The 23,629-nt window shown below is 38.7% G+C and overlaps 1 protein-coding gene across 4 annotated transcripts in view; it reads left to right on the top strand.

Moving 5' to 3' along the window:
• The first annotated feature begins 20,241 nt into the window (after nucleotides 1–20,241).
• The window catches only part of P5CS (Delta[1]-pyrroline-5-carboxylate synthase), a 78,659-nt gene continuing 75,271 nt past the window's right edge, over nucleotides 20,242–23,629 (top strand). For all 4 annotated transcript variants that reach the window (XM_080175353.1, XM_080175355.1, XM_080175359.1 and 1 more), the window contains exon 1: nucleotides 20,242–20,365. The gene's annotated coding sequence lies outside the window, so the exon portion shown is untranslated. The remainder of the gene's footprint in view (nucleotides 20,366–23,629) is intronic.

Consider the following 23,629-nt stretch of genomic DNA (forward strand, 5'->3'; position numbering starts at 1 on the left):
GCGCTTTGCGCGCGCATTTTTAACACTAAATATTTAACAAAATTTAAATTACCCCACCCAAAAATTTTACCCCGGGGGTATATTTTGGGGGGGGTAAACAAAATTTACCCCTGCAAACAGATTTCATGGGGGGTAATTACCCCCCCCCTAAAAAAAGCGAATTACCCCCACCTTAAAAAAATTTTACCCCCCCCCCCCAAAAAAAAAAAGGTTGGGCGTCTATGCTCTTAACTCAACTAAAAAGTTTTTAAGTTTGGAATCATTTAAAATATTTATCAGTCATTTTCTGCTTAATTGGTGCAAGAAAATCTAAGAGGCAAAATTAAAAGATCTTTAGAATATCCCCCTAATAATAAAGCTATGATATATGAAATTTTTGAAATGAGGAATCATATAAAAAAATGCTTATTCAGTATTTGTATTTTTTTTCTTCAGTATTTCAGTATTTGAAATATGCTGATTTTCATATTTTTTTTGACAAAACTTTTGTAGGATATGAATATCTGATTTATCTCACTTTCGGAATAATGATTCCTAGGACAACAAGGCATAATATTATAAGCGAGGCATCTCGATTGTTCATAATAATATAAAAATGAAAGTATGTGCTGAAACTGTATCTTGATGTGCTTTTTTGCAACAAATTTATGTACACTTTTCTTTAGACTAACAATATAATTTACTTATTAAGTTCTGACACTCTTAACTAGTTATTGTTCGTGTGTCCTTCCTTCTGATTGTTGAGCTTCATTTTTATGGATGTTGTTATCTTTGTTGTGTTGATGATGTTGTTTCCAAGTTTAGGAATGAGAAACAACCTGCATAGGATGTGAAACATTTTTCTCGTTTTTTATTCGAAACCGGTGGATTAGTACCGGTTCTCATCAATACGAAAACACTATGTCAAGCATCGTATTATATCCAGTTTTCTACGAATATAAAAATGTATTGTACAATCATTATATATTATAACCAGTATTTTTAGCCCGTGTCTTCTGCACTTTGGGGCTAAAACAACTTGTGTTAATCTTAAAAGTGTACATCTTTTATATGCGGAAAGCTGTTTATATTAATGCGATAAATAACTATTCTTTGTGCAAGCTCTACTCTACATATCATCCTAATATTAAACAGAAAATGATGTAAAATATACGTAGATATTATGACATGGAAAAAATATAATTTAATTTATTTTCTAATATGGACCATGTTTATTGGTCAGTTTTTTCATCCAGTAGGATGGGAGGGGATTTATTAATAGGGGGTATATTTATTTTAGCCAGCAGCGATCGCATCTTAAGATGAGTGTTAATTGTTTCAATTAGGTACTGTTGTTAACTTGTTAATTTAAAGAATGGGTAATTTTGTGTTCTATACTTTGGGATGTACACCAATTTATCTTATCCCTTAAGATCCTTGGGAGTTTTGCATGGTATTTGACCATCTGTACATGAAAGGACAGATAGCTTTTTCAATTAGAAAAGCTTGATTTTATTAACAAATCCTATTGTTTAATTTTGTTTCATTCCTAGGAAAACGACCTATCAGAACATGACTTCATATGAATCAATAATAGTTATTTCTCGCATCGTATTATAAACGGCTTTCCGCGGATATAAGATTAAAACTAGTTTTTTTAGCCCAGTGGTGCCGAAGGCACCGGCTAAAAAATCTGGTTTTAATCTTATGATTGTACATTTTTATATTCGTAGAAAGCTGGATATAATATGATGCTAGACTTAGTTTTTTCGTATGGATGAGAACCGTTTCCTTTTCACCAGATTCGAATGAAAACGAGAAAATCCCATCATAAATCCCACATGATATCTCCTTTACTAGCTTATACCAACAATAAAATTAATTCGGCAAAATATCACGAAACCTCTACGTTTTTCTGCTGTCTTTGGGAGGAGGGAGAAACAGAGCATAATTGACGACCTATATCTGCCCCCCAAATATTATTTTAGATTTATTTCGCTTGTTGGTTATACCTTATCCCTGCTCCTTTTCAATGGAGCTTCTCATAGGCCCTGAAATGGTTTTAGGCTATAATTATAAATAAGCCTGGGTATGGGTTTAGGCTATTTTTTAGCACTTCCATAAATCCACACATACCCCTTTAAAAAGAGGGCCCCTTAGATGGTAGGGGCGCAGCCGCTAGTAATAACACAAAGGAGAACGTCGTCTGACTGACTGTTCTAGAGGCCAGGGACGAAGCCTCTATTACTAAAAGCTTTGATTGAATAATTTTAAATCTACCATGGACTAAATGAGTTTGGTATAATGCGTTATACCCGCGGTACTGTCGGCTTAATGTCGAGTCGGGACTACACCACCTCATAATATAGACGTTAAAAATGATACCTACTACAGCGTGACTTAAGAGTAGGCGGAATGCTTTGGTACACAAACAGGCGCAACTCATTACTATGCAGAGTTAAGATTCTAGGAAGAATCTCGCTGAACCGATATGGTTCTCTTTGACAACACATAAGTCCTGAGAAGAATTATGGCAATTTTGGGGAGTGTATCATAATAAACGAATGTTTGAAAGTGGATACAATTGTGTCAAATTATTCTAGGAATCCTAAGATCAAGAAATAGAGTCCAAAATTTAGAAAAATAAGATGATAAAAATTAACAGACAATACTATTTTTGCTACGCTTTACAGAGATTTCTACGCCCCTAGAGGCCTCCAGGAGTACTTTACTGGCTAAAAATCAAACATATTTAGTTTTTAAGATTTAGTAAAAAAATGAAGTGCTTACCTATCCCTATAAATTTAAAACATGTTTGTTTAACCCTTTTTGGATCTGGTGCAGTTCACGGTAAAATATTCCTGGTAACGATTATCCCCAAAACTCGATTACCTTCAAAGGCAGCTAGCTGCTAAAGTGCTGAACATACTTGTCATGCCTGCACAGCGTGTTAATCGGCATGAGAAGGCCTATAAATAATCTGGAATAGTCAAGATCCAATGATGCAGGGTTAGATTTACTAAAGATAGAATACCTAAACTAAGTCTTTTTTCGCGCATTAATGTGCACTGCGAGCTAACTGTGCATTATTGAGTAATGGTTATTCCAAATTAAATGTTGACCTATTTTTGTCGATAAAATTTTTGTGCGCGCATAATTTTGCCATTAGCCGCCCTTAAAGTTCACAGATTTTTGGAGAAATTTTTGTAACATTACAAAGAACATTTAGCAGTGAACTGCACTAGATCCTTTTTTTTCATTAAACCTGTAGTTTGAATGCAGGTAAACAATAATCATATGATATCTTTATGCATATTCAACAACATCAAGAATACAAATTATGCAAATTAGCAAATAGATTTATTGAATTTACAAGCAAGTAGAATAATCTATAATACAAAGTAGAACGATGTCTGTCTGTTTGTTTGTAGCGAAGGATCTCGCTAACCGCTGAACCGATCGGGTTCTCCTTTACAGGGTAGCTTCTCATAGGTCCCGGGAAGGTTTATAACTACTTTCTTGGGGGTTGGGACACCCCCAACTACCCCAAAAAAATTAAAAATACCCCCCCCCAAAAAAAAAAAATTTCTTTTTAAAACTAAAATTAAAATAGTGGGGCCGACTACCGCCCCCCACCCCATAAAAAAAAAATTCTCCCCCCCCCCCCCGAAGAAAAATATTTTTTTTTAGATTTATGTTTAAATCTAAATTACGAAAAATCGGTTTGATCAAACCTCTTGGGGCAAAACCCCTAGAGGCTAGGGGCGAAGCCGCTAGTAATTTATATATAGAGATGAGATTACCTATCAATTTCAACATAATGGCACAGCTACTGTCCATGACACTCTAACGTCAGGATACAAGGGGAGCCATATATCCCCTTTGTCTAAAAACCCGGGGTATTAGATTAAGTAACACCCTTCAAACAACCAACTCTTTGATTGCACGAACTTCATCTGTAGGTCCAAACAGTGCATGCTAATGAGTTGTACCTGTCTTGGACCAATGCATTCCCCTTTTCCCCTTACTCTTAACTATTAATGTTTCGCACCTGACAGAGCAGCAGGAGGAGTCATTTTTTCGTCTGCTTTATTTATGACGCGGTGTTAAGCCGAGATTCGGACCTATCACCTTTCCTACGAGAAGAAGATGCGCTACGTGCTGACTGTTGAGCCACTGTAAATTTGTAGAGATGCCTTGCTTGCTTATAAAAAAAACCCTCTTATAAAACCTCACATTTAATTGTCATATGAATTAACCAAAGAAAAAAGTACAAAGGGAATCTGTGAATTAGTAATTTTTCTAAGCGCATTTTAATTAAGTATCCGTATATAATAGTAACATGATGTATGTCTGTGTGTACCATTAAGAAAGAGAAAGAAGACTGGAAGGGGAAGTTAGGTGTAATTTATAAATGGGGAAGTGAAAAAATTTAACCACCCCTTACCGACACAAGGACAGACAGACATACAAAAGCAAGGGGTAAGTTAGTGTATCATCATTGGTGATGCACATAAATTTATCGGCCATTGTCTTATCCCTTTAGATCCCTGGAGTTAACTTTTATATATTCGAGAATAAGACTTTCCATTTAACATGTGATTAGGGGTATTAAGGTGAACTTATGTTAACAAAAACAGGTCTATACTTTTTAAAAGCAAAGCTTTTCTATAATTAGGGTCGGTCGGTCCGTCCGGAACTGATGCATGGTGATCCCTGTAGTAGTTAGGTACAATTTAGAAAGCGTAGCAACTCTATAATCGTTACCAGAATGTCCGTACGTCCATTTTCAACATGCTGATTATTTTAATTTTTAACAACAAATTTTTATGTGATATAATTATCTGATTGATCTAATTTTTGGTATACATATTCCTGGGACAACAAAGTACAATACTATAAGCGAAGCAACTCTATAATCAAGTCCTAAAAATGTAAGTATGTCCTAAACATTATCCTGCATCAAGCAATTTTTCAACAAATTTACTTACAATTTTCTTTTGGCTCTTATACATTTATATTCTGATTATTTGTGTCTGTCTGTCCGTCTCTCCTACTGTCTGAATGCTAGGGTTATCCGCTTATTATTAAAAACCCTTCAACAAATAAACATTAATTTTTTCTGTATTTAGGTCCGTAACGCTATTGGACGAAATGTGATTATCTCAGCTGCTATTGAAGCTAGACAGATGAAATTATCATTGAGGTTTCCTGTGACATATGCATAACTAGTCTTTGCATTGCTTTGTCCGTCTGACAGTCGGTCATCTTTTAAAAGACATAATTCTTTTTTTTAAGGTTTCGTTATTTTTTTTGTTATAAAAACTGAACATCCGCTTTAAAATTCACTTTGACCGCCTGCGCATTCCATGATTTTTTTGCCTCGATTTCAAAGGGGGATCAACTCAGATGTCTGCGTCGCGAGAACTAAAGCGACAGACAGACATTTGACCTAATTTAAATATAATTTATAAAACACAAACAACTTTTTAAAACTCTAATAAAAATGTATATTTTAGATTGTAACAATGATGATGTTATCCACAAGAAACAAAGCGTTCAAATTTTAAACAATAATTATTAAAGAAATCGGCAAAACGGAAAAGAAAAAAATTATAGAAGATGCTCATTTATTATTTCATATTTTATACTTTTATAGCAGCTAGTATATTGAATTCTTCTGTAAACTTTACATCTACCTAACAGTTAAGTAAACAAATGGACAGGCGGACACAGTCATTATAGACTAGATGCACAATGGTCCTGGAAACTAAACAACTAAATTCTAAATAACTATGAAAAGTGCACAGGGTTTCGCTGAAGAAAGGGGGATGAAAAGGGAAAGGTAAGCAGCCCTCCCAATTTAGATTTGAAGGGTGGGGGAGGTTAAAACCCTCAAAATCCACCATATGCATTTTAATACTAAAAAAGATCATTTTAAGGTTTAATTCTGAGATGGTTTTAGACTATTTTTATAGCCTCTTTATACCACTGGGTGCTAGGGGCGTAGCCGCTAGTTTCATTATAAACTGTAAAAATGCATAGGGCTCGCCCTGAACGCGTTTTAAAAACAAGCCCTCGTTTTTTTTTGTAAGCTACCCTTAACTTAAAAGTTCCAATCATGCACTTCGTGAGTGATTTCTCATATCTATAACTTTTTTCTCTCTCGCTACGTGCATAATAAAATAAAGATATGAATGTATATTTGTTGTACACTATTTATATTACAGGGATATAAAGGGATAAGACAATGGCCGATAAATTGATATTCATTGTACATCCCCAATAATAAGACACAAAATTCCCTCCCTGTAAATTACAATTAGTGGTAGAGAAACATTAAGACACTTAACTTAATGAACCAACCAATTAAAATTCAAATTTTATATGCAAACGAATAAGAAAACATTATTATAAAACTTATAAAAATGTATCCTATACAGGAATTAGGACAATTAACGATGAATTAATTTTCCCTGTTAAATTTGGAGTTTGAAAAATAGAGGGGGTTAGAATACTTATTTATAGACAGCTTTCCTCGGATATTAAATGAAAAAATTAAAATTAAAACTTGTTCTTCATCCCGTGGGGACGAATGCCCGGTCTAACAAAACTAGTACTATTTCAGTGAATTTAATTTTAAAGTTCGTGGAAAATTGTCTGTACACACTGGAATATTTATTTGTCACTTTCCGCGGATATAAAAATGTACAAACATAATATTAGAACCAGTTTTTTAGCCCAGAGATGCCGAAGAGCTTTGCTATGTTGTCATCCTTGTTATTGAAGAATTGAATACGAAATTTTAAAAAAATCTAAAGTACTAAAACTCTTTAATACTTTTTACCAAAGATTAAAAAACAAATGAATTATTGCGAGGAAACATTTATATAACAGTTTTTAAAAAATCTAGAACAAATATGATTCAAAGAAGCGGAGCAAAATTACTTTTACACCAAAAAAATATAACATAATAATAAATTAAAATGACAATAAATTAATGTTCAACCCATATTTATTATGATAAACAAAATTACCCCTTTCATAGATAAGCATCATTGGTGGAAATCTTTGGATACCACTAGTTGACAGACCAATCAAGATTTATTAAAAGTACCCAAAGTTTTTACAAAATTTTTGATGCTAATTTAATGCTCCCTCCCTCCCCGCATAAAGTCATGTGACCTTAAATATTTAATGTGGTAAAAGTAGGTGAAAAGTCAGAAATCCAAAGGGATAAGACAATGGCTGGTAATTGATGCATATTCCCAAATGATGATACACAAAATTACCGCTTCTAAGAATTACAATTAGTGGTTAAAAACGTTTGGACTCTCAACTTAATGAACCAACCTATTAAAATTCAACAAAAGTCCCAAATGTTTTTAAGCAAACTAAAACGTTACTTTAAAACTCTGGAGACTAGAGTAATAAACGGCCCAATGTCCCCTCCCTCTCTGGTAAAAGTAGGTAAAACTATTTTCCCATTATTTATCCCATTTTGCTAGGGATGTAATGTGGTATTCGGCAACTCTGGGCCATGCAGAAACCAAGACATTATAGTGATGCTACGCACCCAGCTAAATCCTGTTATTCTACAATTGTAAAGCCACCTGCAAATATGTCAGATAACGGTATTGATTTCATCTCTCAGTTGTCCTGCAAGTGGAGGGAGGGGTGTTACCCCTCCCTCTCCCTTCTTAAGCACCGGAACCTTCCCCTTCAACCACCAAGTTATCAGCACCACCTCAGCCCTGAGGATAAAGGATCTAAGCCTTCCCTCACCTGATAGAATCACCCCCCACACAGACTGTTGTTGTCACAGAAATCATCAAACTATCCGTTTTAGTACCCAGACCTACCACTCAACCCCTCTATGCTTATCTACCTATTGTGCTGTTCCATGGGCTATCATGCCTCCCCCGGACAGGGATAGCCATCTACCTAACCATTGCAACTATCTATGTTTTACTTGTATGATTTACCTTTAACTATCTTTATTCCTAATCTATATGTATTTATATTATGTTGTACAACTTTAGTAAACCTTAGACCCTGAATAGACTCTGTTTATTATTTAGTGATTGCTAGAGAAGCGTAGCTTCTCTATAATATATGTGTCCACGTCTGTTCGCACTGCCGTAGTCATTTGAACTCTGGTGTCTGCCATTTAACCTAGGCGGATACCACAACTTTTGGTGACAGCTGTGTGAGATTACAGCAAACCACAAGTGTAGAGCAGACGCGCAGCTGAGGCTAAGGTACTCCCAGCAGTGAAACTGGCAAAACTGACACAAGCAACCTGAATTACCCACCCTGGATAGCAAGGTCTAACTCTGTATCCGGCAGTTGTGGAAGCGAAACCTAGCAAAAGACCACTAAGTGTGGCAGAACCCGAGCTGCGGAGAGTAGCGAAATCGGACGAGAGACTGCGGAGAGCAGCGAAACTTGACGAAGAACCGCGAGAAGCGCCGACATATAACGGAGGATTGAGCGCTCAAGGGCTGAAACAGGCCTGCGGACGGGCTGAAACAGGCCAAATAAGTGCTAACGGCTGAAAATAGGCCAACATTTACTGCAAGAGATAGCAGGATCCGAACCAGCGGCGCTGCAGGAAGGGACATTCCCTGCCGCCACCAGCCGGATTCGGATACACGGCGCTGCAGGACGGGACATTCCCTGCCGCCGACAGGCTGAAACAAGCCAAATAGCTGCGAGCTGTGAGCAAAAATACGAGTGTAGTGTACCAAGCAGAAGAAAAACTACATTAACTCCAAGTATCCTGAGAGGCTACAGCGCAGCCACCCATCTAGAAAAACAGATATTATATCACATTTTAGGGATTACCACCCTAGTGTGAAAGCTGAACAATAGATTTATGGGCAAGGCTTGGTAAACAAATTTGTTGTGTATTGTGATAAAGCCAAAAATAGAACAGGCTTGGTAAGCAAATTTGTTGTGTATTGTGATAAAGCCAAAAAATAGAACCTAGATGTAATATAACAATGCATTGATAAACAATCTGACCCCCAAGCCTTCAGCACAACAAATACACCCCTTATCCCAACGGAAGGGGAGGGGCCCACCATAAATTGAAACAAATACAATTGAGGTGACATAACAATAAGCTCAGGATTAAGGCAAAGGCACAATCACCTCACCACCCAGTTACTTCAAACCTACAGCACCCCCCTCCCCATAGGGGGGAACGGACGGTTTTACCCCGTCCCCTCACGCGCTCCCCCTCCTACCCACACTTGAATAAGTCCGCCCACGGTGTGGAGATAGCGACCGGGAGAACAGAGCGCCATTTACGGGTTGCACAGCAGAGCTTGGGACGCACAAAAAATATAACGGACGAATAAGACAAAGCGGACAAATGAGAGAGAAGATTGAGGGATAGATGTGCGTTTTACCTGTGTGCACACTCTGACGGCGCGTAGGTGCGTTGCAAGAAAAGGGGATGTCACACACACACAGGAGAGGGGCCACTCTATAGCATACAACAGAGATATTTTTTTAGAAGAAAAACTTGCAAGCTCCTCCCTCCCTATCTACAGTGTGATAAGGAAAACTAAATCAGTTCCTTAGACCAGCTCAGACCCTCAACATTTTCCTAGCTCTGCCAACCCTACTTCAAAGCTGAGTGGCTAGTGAACAAAATATATGTATATATAAATACCTAAGTGTTAACAACTCAATACTAAGTTGTGCAGCAACCAAGTGATAAATAGTGTTGTTTTTTTTGTATCATGGTTGCAAGTAAGTGAATACTAACCTCACCATACAACACTGGAGACTGATATGGTAACTTAACGAAAGTACGCCCACCCTGTGGAAATAGCCTGACTTGATGTCCCACACTGGGCAGTGGTGGTGTGTACCTTGACCATAGACCCTCATAGTTGTGAACTATATACAGAGGAAGCGTGATTTTTTTTGGAGCAAGGAGGAAAGCTAGCTAGCTCTGCGGATATTCCTATACACGTATATATATATGGAAGTGTAGCCATATATAGATAGCCTACATATCCATATATCTACTAGCGGATACGCTCCTAGAGACATCTATGGACACCTAACATATTCCCTTTTATCTCTAAGCTAAGATCCGCTGGTTATCACAGAAATCAAGAGCTATACTGGAAAGGAGAACAACTCAGGCTCAACAGTTAAACAACACGCTGGCACCAACAGACCAACCCCCTGCTACTTATCATGGGGACACTCCAGCCACCGAAACTCTTGAGCCAAGAGGACAGAGCCTACGGCTACGTGGACTACCACCCTAATTACACAGCTATAGTATCTATAATAGGGGTGAGCCAGCTCGAGCCTCTTTGCGGCGCGGCTACTCTACTCTGCTCCTATATCTACAAGATGAGAAATTGTCAGCCCCTAGCCCGACGTGCGGCAATAGAAGACATTCCTGATTGGGCATTAACTGTGTGCCTAGGCATGCTGCTGGCACTGTGGTGGACAGAAGCCTTCATTTGGATCATAACCACCAACATCTGTACACCACCACTCTCTGCTTCTTCATACAAGGTGCTGCTTCTGTTATTACTTTGGCCTACTGTGTTGAGTACAGTGAACATAAAACACATGCCAGGTCACAGACCCCTGGTCCCTGAGATGCCCTTGTCTGGAAGGGTGACTGAATGTCCGCTGCACAGCTCCTGTACAGTTGGTGCTCAACGCACGAGAAATGGAGATACTGGACTGGGGATTGTTGAACCTGTATGTGTCCTCCGGGGAGTGTTGAACGATGCGACTGAGCCCAATGAGAAGGTGACAAGCTTCAGAGACTTAGTGGCCAGCCCCAAGATGGGCACTACCACCAGAACCGAGACTCCAAAGGGGCCCAGCCCTAGGGCCAGTACCACCTGTGTCTGGGGTGGAAAGGTCCTCCCTGGCGCTGGCCTCACCAACCTGGAGGATGGGGAGCTGTCCCAGGGGAATAGGCTCTTCACCCAGATGCCCGACGCGTACCTGGGGGTGGGGGAGCCGCCACCCAAGCCTCCCTGGGAGCCCCCAGGCATGGAACGACTGGGGACCGGCCTAAGGATGGAGAATGGTGACCTGCTGCAGTGGAAGGCCTTACCCAGCACGGAGGGAGCAGGGTTGACCAGCAGCAGTGAGGCTGTTCCCCCACACTCCAAGACCAGATGCCTCTACTCTGTTGAACCACTGCACATGACCCAGCCAAGTCCCCCCATGCTGCTGAAGATGGAGGCCCACCAGGAGGCAGAGCTCCAGCTAGGGAAGTCAATAAGAAGGCCACCCCCTGCCAAAACCAGAATCACCGCAGGGGCTCCCCACCAGCAGCTGACAGAGCCTGGCAGGGACGCAATACCAGCTGGCAACTCTGGCCTAACTCAGGTGGCTACCAACAGCCCGCTGGCAGTCCAGAACCCAGTTCAGGCTACCATCAGTATGGCATCTTCTGGGCCTTGCCGGTTCAACTGTGGGTACCTGTCCACACACTGGCCACAGATACCCCCCAGAGATCATAGCCCCCCTTCCGACTGGCACCATCAACGGCCTTTGCTACCACCTACCTGGAGTAACTGGAGGCAGGATCCCTCATGTGGAGAAGCACCTGCAGAAGCTAAGGCCGAGGCTGGCCTCGCCACCCAGGAGAGGAGAGCCGCTGTTGGATGGAAGGGACCTGTGTGTATGGGGAGGAGGCTGAATGTAACCAAGTTGCCACCACCAGCAGCCCAGCACTGCCTGATCCCTAGTAGGGGAGACCCTGTTTGTCAGCTGGTGCCCCAACTGGAGGATGAGAGACCTGGCAGGTTGATACACCCTGGGGAAGCCGGACTGCTGGGACCCAGCTGGACGAAGGAGCGCTGCTGCTTCAACGGCCACACAGCCGCCAAGTGTAGAACCGGTTGGGACCAGGCAATGAAGAAACACCAGGCAGCCCAACAACCTGCATACAACCAGTCTGACACCCAGGTCTACCTGGAGGGAGATGCCCAGCCGTCACCCCAACCAGCTGCCGCCGCTGGGGCCGCGGCTACCCAGGAGTCTGTGTCTCAGATTGGGACCATAGTGGCCAGGATCAACGTGCTGGGAGGAGCAGCTGAACCCAACCGGGTTGGCCTGGACTTCAGCCTCAACCACATGGGACCGGAGTTCGTGCAGCCAACCAACATTGTGGAGCCAGAAGTCCTGCGGCCTCTGCCGGTCGGCCTCAACATGATGGTACCCGTCAGACCGCGTCCCCCGAAGGAGGAGGTAACCCCTGTCACACCCAGCGAGAGCCGAGGGGCGCTACCCAGCGCCACCGGGACGGTGTACGGGGAGGCCCTGGCGGCCGCCGAGCGGGAGAGGCAAGAGGCGCTAGCCAGCGAGTCTGAGTCGATGTATGGGATGCCAACCGGCGTCGCCACCTGGGAAGAACGAGAGGTGCTTCCCTGCACCACCAAGCTGATGTCTGGGGCGACAACCGTCGCCGCCACCTGTGAAGACTGGGGGGTGCTATCCAGCGCCCCACGCTGGTGCCTGGGGCGACAACCGTCGCCGCCACCGAGAGACCTGGACCCCTGTGAAGACTGAGGGGTGCTATCCAGCGCCCCCACGCTGGTGCCTGGGGCGACAACCGTCGCCGCCACCGAGAGACCTGGACCCCTGTGAAGACTGAGGGGTGCTATCCAGCGCCCCCACGCTGGTGCCTGGGGCGACAACCGTCGCCGCCACCGAGATACCTGGACCCTGGAACGAGCCCGCAGCCCCAGAGGAAGGGGTGACACCCGTCACCCCCAGTCAGCCAGAGCCCCCAGCCAGCAGGGAGAGTCCAGCTGTCCCTCACCCTCAACTGCGTCCAGCTGTCTACCTCCCTCAACCAAGCCAGGGTAATTGTATTGCATTGGTGTACCAGGAAGTTTGTGCTGGGTCAAACTTGCCTGCGCCCCCTGCATCTGCCCCAGGAACCAGGATATCAGCCATTACCAGCCAAACTGAAGAAGCTTTGACCGCTGCCTGGGGAGTAACTCAACTAGATGCACCAAGTGCCGAGCCTAACCATAGAAGTAGAGGATCCCCAACAATTATGTCTACCCAAGATGGAGACGATGTGCCTGGACACCTTCAGGCTAGGGGAGGAAATCCAGAGCCTTGTGCCTCCAGTCCACCAGCAGCAGTGGCCGTGGATTGGCCTGTCCCCCAGCCAACTAGAGCGGAGCCAACCTTGCAGATCCAAGACAGCCTCCGGCACAGGGGATGGACTGTTACCTTCCCCTACCCTGCAGGTCTGACTGCCATGCACCACCCTGCCAATGTCCAGGATGAGCCTGAGGGAGGCAACGTTCCTACAGTATGGCAACCACCACCTGCCTGCGTTGACAGAGACCCTGGAAGCCGAATGAACCTGACCAGCCCCGAGGGCGAAGAAGCTGCGCCTGCATCCAGTAGCCAGCCTGCCAGCAGCAAGGTGACCAACAAGATGGAGACCACCAGCCCAGTAGAGAAACCTGAAGAGGTGTATACCAGGCGGCTGTTGGTCCAAGCCCCCTCATGTGCTGTGCCACCCCTGGAGGTTGCCAGGGTGGCCTCAGAAGTACACATCCAACGGCCAGAACATCCAACAGGACCAGCTACTCCATCGGATATAGCAGATTCCGTTCGACCTGGGGAGGGCTGGAGTCTACCACCGTTCAGCAGCTGGTGTCCTGGCGGACCCATTCCACAAGGACAACAAACTGAAGGCCTCAACCACTGTCGGAAGTCTGGCGGTGCAGACAACCCCTCCCAGCTTTCCGAGGGGAGAGTTGTGGTATTCAGCAACTCTGGGCCATGCAGAAACCAAGACATTATAGTGATGCTACGCACCCAGCTAAATCCTGTTATTCTACAATTGTAAAGCCACCTGCAAATATGTCAGATAACGGTATTGATTTCATCTCTCAGTTGTCCTGCAAGTGGAGGGAGGGGTGTTACCGGAACCTTCCCCTTCAACCACCAAGTTATCACCACCACCTCAGCCCTGAGGATAAAGGATCTAAGCCTTCCCTCACCTGATAGAATCACCCCCCACACAGACTGTTGTTGTCACAGAAATCATCAAACCTTCCCTTTTAGTACCCAGACCTACCACTCAACCCCTCTATGCTTATCTACCTATTGTGCTGTTCCATGGGCTATCCTGCCTCCCCCGGACAGGGATAGCCATCTACCTAACCATTGCAACTATCTATGTTTTACTTGTATGATTTACCTTTAACTATCTTTATTCCTAATCCATATGTATTTATATTATGTTGTACAACTTTAGTAAACCTTAGACCCTGAATAAAGGAACACCTGAATAGACTCTGTTTATTATTTAGTGATTGCTAGAGAAGCGTAGCTTCTCTATAATATATGTGTCCACGTCTGTTCGCACTGCCGTAGTCATTTGAACTCTGGTGTCTGCCATTTAACCTAGGCGGATACCACAGTAACAGTGAATCTAAAAGTTATAATTAAGGCTCTCTTGAACTTTGAATACCAGAAACAACGCAACACAGTACAGTGCCTTCGAAGGTGCTTTGACTTTAGTGTCAGAACCTAAATTGGGACATAGTGCATTTCATTACCCTAGGTTAGGTAACTTTATTTCACTTTTCAATAAAATCTAAAATGCAGCGGTTTTTGAGAAAATTAGATTTAAAAATTTCAAGTTCAATTTTCACCCACTAGGAGTTACCGCAAAATCATGGCAAGAAAAGCAAAGATTATTTATTTCAAATTTTGAACAACTTTGCTTTTATAAAGTCAGTGATAAAACCTCTCTTTATATGATTTATTTAAGGCTGAATTTCCGTGACCTTAGCAAAGCAATCGATAAAAATGGCCATTAATTAACTCACTTCAGGAGTGGTTTTATGAAGAACTTTATAAAAGCAAAGTTGTTTAAAATTTTAAATAAATAATCTTTGCTTTTCTTGTCATGATTATGCAGTAACTCCTAGTGGGTGAAAATTGAAATTTTCAAATTTAATTTTCTGAAAAACCGCTGCATTTTAGATTTTATTGAAAAGTGAAACGAAGTTACCTAACCTAGGGTAATGAAATGCACTATGTCCCAATTTAGGTTCTGACACAAAAGTCAAAGCACCTTCATTTGCACTGTGGCAACTTATTCTTGTTATAGCTCATTTCCAAGACATTGGGTACCAGCACAGATTGCCGTTGCGTATTTATGGTTTTAGCAGACAATATAATTTAAAATATCCATTGACATAAAGAAGTAGTGTTTTTTAAGATTTTTATGACTTCTGAACGGATTATCCAATTTAGGGAAGCTTTATATAGTTCTCAAAGTGGTTTTAGGCTACTTTTATTTTAAGATTTAAGCTTTGGGATATTTGAAGGCTTTGGAAATCAAAGCCGCCCCTAGATGCTACAGTGCAGCTACATAATTTAGTAAGCTTTTTTTGTCTGTAGCGAAGGATCTCGCAAACAGCTGAACCAATATGGTTCTCCTTTACAGTATATCCTAAGGTGGTTTTAGGCTATTTTATATTTATAGAAAAAGTGTGGGTATGGTTTTAAGCTATTTTTCTGCCCTTAGATGAAAAGGGCGCAGCCGCTAGTACAGATTATAAAATAATAACTAGGATATTACTCGTCGAATCCCTGTACTTATAAAAAAAAGTAGTTAGAATTTATTAGTTTTATAGGTGCTTTTTCTTTTTAAAAAAATATACAGGAAACTTTTAGATATAACTGGTATTCTATGCACTTAACAGTTTACAAAAATTCATATATCAATAATAAAGTTAAAACTAGAATTTAAACAAGTATGACAACATTTGTTAGTAGCTTAGCAAAAAACTAATAAATAAATGGCTAATGACCAGGAGAATACTCACGGTAAATTTCAGAAGCTTTTCCTTTATAAAGTTTTCTCTTCGTTCTCATAACTAACAGACAGACTGACTGACAAAGTGAGATGACAAAGTAGAAGATGCATATTATTAAGGGGAATCGTCACAAAAGTATCACTTTATTTTGAACTAGCCTCTAGTGGCACTTTAAATGTTTGTTTTTTTTATTTTAAATATGTAATTATTTTCTATGTTTTGTTCAAGTCTCTACGTAAATTTTTTTTCTCGATTTTTTTTGTGATTTCTCATGGGAAAGTGGTGGTTCCCAACCCCAAAATAGTTATAAACCTTCCCGGGACCTATGAGAAGCTACCCTGTTAAGGAGAACAAGATCTGTTGAGCGGTTAGCGAGATACTTCGGTACAGTCAGACAAACAGAGAGACAGACAGACATCCTGTTACTTTAGTATAAGAATAGTTCAAGAAAAATCCGGAAGGAGGAGACACTGGATTGTAAAATATACTGATGCCAAAACTGTAACCAACATGCTCTTTCATTTGTTGGCCTAAAAACTTTGGGTACTTTTATTCAATCTTGATGGGTTTCATCAAACTTTTTAACAAGTAGTTTTAACCTTCAAATGGTGTGTGTTTGTTTATTATAATTGGGGGTGTGCATATACTTATTGACCATTAAGATCTTTAAGATAACAACCTGGAGGAGGAAACTCCTGCGTGAACTGAGTGATGAGAAAATCTCATCTCTCAGCGATGCCTCAATTTGTGACAAATCTAAAGAAGATTGGAAAACCATTGTGCGTGGCCTAGTTTCTTGGAAGGAAATAAATGGCAATGATGATGATTAAGATATATCTATAATACAAAGTAAACGATGTCTGTCTGTCTGTTTGTTTGTTTGTACCAATAGATCTCGCTAACCGCTGAACCGATCGGGTTCTCCTTAACAGGGTAGGTTCTTATAGTTCCTGGGAAGGTTTATAACTATTTTTGGGGAGGATAGCACCACCCTCCCAAGAAAAATCGCCCATAGAAAAATTAACCCCTTCCCACCAAAAAAATATTTTTTTTACTTTTTTCTTTAAATCTAAATTTTAAAAATGGGTTCTTGGATTCAACTCCCCCCTCCTCAAGTGCCACAAGAGACCCCTAGGGGCGAAGACGCTAGTATACTATAGAGTAGCTCTGCGACACAAAAGAAACTAGGTTGAAAGTGCAGTGCTCGCAGAAGTACTTGTGCAAAAATGGGTTTAACAACTCTATAGCTGGGGTTTTAATATAATATTGGCGATGAGACTTTTAAAGTTTTACTTATGACTGTAAAGACGTTTAAGCTTTTATTTATGGCTGATAAATTAGTGTACATCCCCAATGATGAAACGCAAAATTAACCTTCTTTAGTTTAAAATTAGTGGTTTAAACGATTAGACACTCAACTTTATGAGCTAACCAATCAAAAATCACTAAATACCCAAAAGTTGTTAAGCTAACGAACAACAAACAGTTATGATAAAACTTATAGGACCAGTGCAATAAACAACCAATTGTCCTTTCTCTGTCTCTCTATGCATATTACTGGCAGAAAGTTCAGATTTTATTTGTCTTGGTGTATAGTACATTTTCTAAATTTCTCATCTATAAAAATGTAGTATTAAGCAAATAAAATCAGTAAAACAAACACGACAACATCAAAAAGTAGCGAAGCTCATAAATATATAAATGTTTATTAGAACATAAAGATATGTACATACAGACAGCCTGCAATATAAATCATTAAATTTACACTCATATGCTATGAAATCATCATGCAAAGTTTGAATTCGAAAAGACAATATTAACATAAATTAACAATAAGAGCTATATGTTATGAACGGACGTATTGAATGTTAATTTGGAATAGCTTTGCTACTAAAAAGTCAACAATGTATGTCATTTATATAACGTTATCTTTGACCTAAAATAATAAGTTACTAGTGCAGTTAGGCATATTTTAGAAGCGAAGGTACTCTACAATAACTGCTCTTGTTTGTCTGTTCTTCTTTCTATCCCGCAGTCAGAGATTTAGACTTTAACATGGGTAAAAACAAGAATAAGTATCCTTTCAATCGTTTTTTTTAAAGCGAAGCTTTTCTAAAATTAGGATTGGTCCGTCCGAGACAGATAGCTTTTTATGTTAATTTAGGCATGTTAGAATTGTCCTATCGATTCCAAACTTTGCATGGTGATTCCTTTAGTAGATTTTGAAAGCGTAGCAACTCTATAATAATTACCAGAATTTTAACAACAAAGTTTTATGTGATCTAATTATCCGATTGTTCTGATTTTTGGTATACTGATTCCTGGGGCAACAAAGTTCAATATAATAAGCAAAGCAACTCTATAAATATGTAAGTATGTCCATAAACATTATCCTGTATCAAGCAGTTTTTCAACAAATTTACTTACAATTTTGCTTCGATACATTTATATTCTGATTATTCAGTTCTGACACTATATAAGTGTTAATGTCCGTTTTTCCTACCGTTCCAGTGCTTCGCTTTTATAGATGTTTAAGTCCATTTACAGAAATTAGGCTTAATGATGGTAGATTAAACTATTGCTAGTTTCTACTACTACTCAAGATCTAATAAAAGTACCCAAAGTTTTTCAGTTTATAAGATATTGGGTTTATAATACTTTGGGTACCAGTATAATTTACAGTCCAATGTCCCCTCCCTTCCTGAAATGACAGCATACCCCTTATATATGATACCTTTCAAAATGATGTAAACGATTCTTACAAAAAAATTTTTGTAGATATGACAAAATTAATTCATAAATATTTCCAGTTATTTCCATCATTATTTAAGATAGAGGTTCAAAATCCTTAAAGTTCAAAGTCTGCTTGATAAAAAAAACACATAAATAATACTTTTTATTATAATTCTTGATAAGCGGGTTCGTTAGAAATTTATAAAAATAAACTTTTGCCGTTGTCTGTGTGGACTAAAAGATCTACCCCGAGGACGTCCAAGCTTCCATTTTTTTTGGGGGGGTGGGAGTGTGGCATTAATACTTAAATATATCATTTATATGAGGGATCCCCCCCACATTAAATTTCAAAGGGGGTATAACTCATATTCTGGAAATATTTTTTTATATTTGTGTGGGGGGGGGGGGGCAGTTGTTTAGAAGAGATTCTCCTTTACAGGGAGGCTTACTATAAGTCGTACAAACATTTTTTTATATCTTTCTAATGTCTCATCCAATATGTGACTAAAATATCCCCCCATATTATACCTTTTTTTATTTGATTTTGAAAACTTCAGGTGGTTAGGGTAAGGTGACATCCCCCACCCTTCTTAAAGGTGCCCCTAGAGGCCGCATAGTGGGCCAACTAAAAACAGGATTGTCAGGGGATAGGACAATGGGCGATAAATTAATATCTCCCCCATTATGACCCTAAAAGGAATAAACAAAAACAACTCATATTTCTTTAAAATCTTAATGTAATTTTTACGAAAACCAATGCCGGTATAGTGGCTATCCGTTCGTTTGTCCGTCTGTGTTCGGGTGTCGTCGGACCATTTGTTTGTGTGTCTGTCCGTTTTGTATGTGTGTGTGTTTGTGTGCGTGTGTGTTTGTGTGTGTGTGTGTGTGTGTGTGTGTGTTTGTGTGCGTGTGTCCTATGGCCACTTTAAAGCCCCAAAATGGAATTTTGGAAATTTCCACTGCGGTCTTGTTGACTCGCCCTTATGCCTCGTTACTAAGGGGATATAAAATAGGAGCCTTTAAGACGTCCACTCAAAAATGATAAGAAAATTTCTATTGCACAAAGTAGTTATTTTTGATCATTGCCTGTTAAGATTTCGCTAACCACTGGGTCCCATGATGGTTTTGGGCTATTTATCAAAATTATATTTTTGGATGGTTTTAGGCTCTCTCTACCCCTTTCATATACAGAACCTCAAGATTACATGGTCACCATCAACTTATCAACTTATTAATAGTTTCACGATAGTAAAACTACATGTCCATGTTGACATAATAAACACTACACGACTCCAAGGACGTCCAAGCTTTTTTTTTTGGGGGGGGGGTAATCTTTTTATGATAGTTTAACTACATGTTCATATTGGCATAAAAACTGCACAATTATTTTACTTTCTCTCCATTTTCTTATCTATGATAGAAGTGTCACTCATATCAAATGCAAAACTTGCATAATGATTCCTGTAACAATAAGATATAATCTTGAAATATAAACCTAAAGTTAGTTTGCTTTCATGGATATTGTAATTCTTGTTTAATTTATTAATTTTTATATTTTTCATATTTTTCTTTTGATTTTTACTTCTTGCTATTTAAATAATTTGATACATTGTAAAACTATTATGGGCCTTATATATTTCTTTTTTCACCGGCTGGGGTAGGAAGGAGGAGGGGGGGGGGGTATATATCTATCTATGCTTCTACTGGGGTGAAGCTATGTGTTGAGTGTATTCTTGTGTCCTAACTATTGTCAGTAATCTTTTACAGTTACAAGTGTCAAGTTGACTTCTTCTATTTAGGTTCTGCCTTGGATTTAACATTTTTTAATAGATTTTTTTTCTTAATTTTACAATGGAGGGAGGGGACATTGGATTGTAAATAATGCTGACCTCCAAAGTTTTTGAAAAACGTTTTGCTATTTGTGGTAATGTTGATTCATGATTGGTCTGTTATGATTTTAAATTTTCCTATCTTTAAGGAACTCTGATTTTAACCAAAGTTAAATTTTTATAATTTATTTATTTCTAAGGAATTTATATCGCCTATAAGGCATTTAATAAAAGTATTAATAGCTGACTTATTATCAACATGATCATTAAAACAATTTTAGGTTTATAGGTAGAATAACAGTAAAAAGGTAGCTGAACAAAGTGTTTCAAAAATCAGCCATGTGACGTCATAAAATGAGGGAGATGTGAGGGGAAGTTGGAAAGAAAACCCATAAAAAAAGAGATTGATAATCCCTCATTATAATGACGTCATACGGCTGATTTTTGGACACTTTGTCCAGCTATGCAAAAAGCGCTTCCACTCTTAGGATTTGATATTGAAAACGTTTTGATAAAGTTGAATATTAAAATTTTGATTTGAATACTATAATATATCAAAAAAGTAAAGTAGTTTGTGTGTATATGTCTTATAAGTAAGATCTTCCATACGGCTTAAATAATTGGTCACCCCATCTCCCTAACAAAAAAAAATGAGTATGGGGATGAATCCAAGACCTACTTAACTTTATATAGGATTAGCGGCTGCGCCCTTGGCATTAAGGTGCTTTATATTCAAAGGGATAAAGAATAGCAGAAAATAGCATAAAACCATACCCAGACTTGTTTATAAAAATAAAATAGCCTAAAATCATCTCAGGACATATGAGAAGCTTTACTGTAAAGGAGAACCATATCGGTTAAACTGTTTTTAACCTATTTTTGAATGGGGGGTTAAAAATATACTAGGACACCTATAGAATCAGACTGCAGAGCCCAAATTTGAATTAAGTCCCCAATAAACTTTTTTGGGGGGATTTAAAAATTAATTTTTAGTGTTGCTGTAATCATATTGACCAGAGCAAAAGCTCTTTTTTTACTTCGAGTAATATTGTGGCTTACAGAACATTTTTATATAATTCACTTTATATTGATACAATAAAAAAAACATTACTCTGTTCATTGGAAATAATTTTTTTTTCCAAAACAATTATTTTCATTGAAAAATCTAACATTTACAATAAAACAAATAATTCTGAAATCTAACCAATAAGAAGTCTTGTTTTATTTCAATTCCTAACAATTCAAAAAAAGAGTGTTTTCACAAAGTGACTTATTTCCAATGTAGTTAAATAATTTTTATTTAATTAAAATGAAAAGAATGAAAACCATACACATAAAAGATACAGTCTTTTTAAAATTATTTTAAAAAGTAAGTTTGAATAATCTTATTTTATAACGCATTTGTATATGTGACAAAAATAAAGTTGTTGTATTGCATAAACATTTGTTGTCATTTAACCCTTTACAGCCATTTTTTATGTTTTTAAAATAAATGAGATAACACAAACATGTTAATGTTAATTCGTTGATATATTATAAAGAATTAACTTTTTAGTGAATTTTTATAGTAAAATCATAAGGCCTAATTTTACTCTATACCAGAATACAATATTTATGAAGCAAAACACTCTAAAAGCTACGAATTTTACCCAAATAGAAAAAAACCTTTTGCTTCGGTCAAAATGATCACGGCAACAGTAAAAATTAATATTTAAATCCCCCCAAAAAAGTTTATTAGGGATTTTATTCAAATTTAGGCTCTGCAGTCTGATTCTACTGGTGTCATAGTATATTTTTTATATACGTTTAAAAAATAGGTTAAAAACAGTTTAAGCGGTCAGCGAGAACCTTTTCTACAGACAAAAAAGCTTATAGGATTATTAAACAATCAAGAATACTGTACAAAAAGGATTTTGAAAGTGTACTGTTCTTCTTAATCCCAAATCCCCCCCCCCCTCCCCCAATACAATTACCACCATAAATTGAATGACAGGCAAATTCAGGTTTCAATTTTGTACAGTATATTTTGGGTGTTTAGAAGGGTTACTTACAAAAAATAAAAAAGCCAAAGATATATAAAAATCAACGCTTGGAACCAGTATTTAAGTGGTTATTTATTCTTGTACTTTTTAAAACCTGCAAACATTCTCTGACTACTGGGTAACTGTCACCATTGATTGGCCATATTATGCTAAAAATACCTTTAATATTAACCCCCTCCCCCACCCTATATTAACCCTAATCTCAACCCTTTCATCCCCCATACCTTTTACCTACCTTAACCATTTTTAGTAGCGAAGATATTCCATAATTCACCTTGTCTGTCTGCCAGTAAGTCCGTAACGCTAAGGGGGAAAGAGTTATTTTTTCGGCTCCAATTAAAGATAGACAACTGAAATTTTTAGTGAAAACTCCTATGACATATGCTCATCTAATCTATACATTGTTTTGTCCGTCTGTCTGTTAATTGGGGTGCTAGATCGATTCCTATATTTTTACGTTTTTGTAATTTTCTCGACCCTTTTTCAAGACAGACGACTGCAATTTTTAGGGATTAAATTGATTCACATTCTATTTATTTTCACTTAGTTTTATTAATATTAGTAAATTAATGAAATATTTAGGTATTAATTAAGTCAATATTCTACATATTTTTTACTAAGTTTTATAAAGACTTTTGGTTGGGGTGCTAAATCGATTCCTAGATTTTCACCTTTTCAATGCTTTTTTTTATGACATACTGTATTGATAATTTTCCTATAAGTCTATACATAATTTTTGATCTTCGTTACTTATGGATGTTGTCGTCCTTGTTTTTTTATTGTAGAATTAACCTTTCTAGAAAAGGTTTATATTTTCATCGATTTAAAATGGTCCAAAAATAGGTTTAAGTGAAATTTTAATCAACAAAAAACGATAGTTTCTTTACATGATGATAGTAAATCATTGATGAAATATGTCCAAGATTTTTATTACAAGGTAGGTAGGTTGCCCCCCCTCCCCTCCCACCCAGGAATGTAAAATATACCAAATAAAATATAAAGAAAAGTCTTTTAGGTTAGGTTGAATAAAGAGTTTAGCAAATCCCACAGGAGCCATTTAAAGATTGCTGGAGACCTGGAGCATCAGGACCTGCAGGATCATACCTGGAACCTGAATTTGACTTGAACGCAATATTACATTTTACTAATACAAAATGTTTTGCTTTAGTCAAAAAATATTTTTAACCTGGAT

This window comes from Acartia tonsa, chromosome 10 (assembly GCF_053477335.1).
Source record: "Acartia tonsa isolate MP-2025a chromosome 10, ASM5347733v1, whole genome shotgun sequence".
In the NCBI taxonomy this organism is placed as follows: Eukaryota; Metazoa; Arthropoda; class Copepoda; order Calanoida; family Acartiidae; genus Acartia; species Acartia tonsa.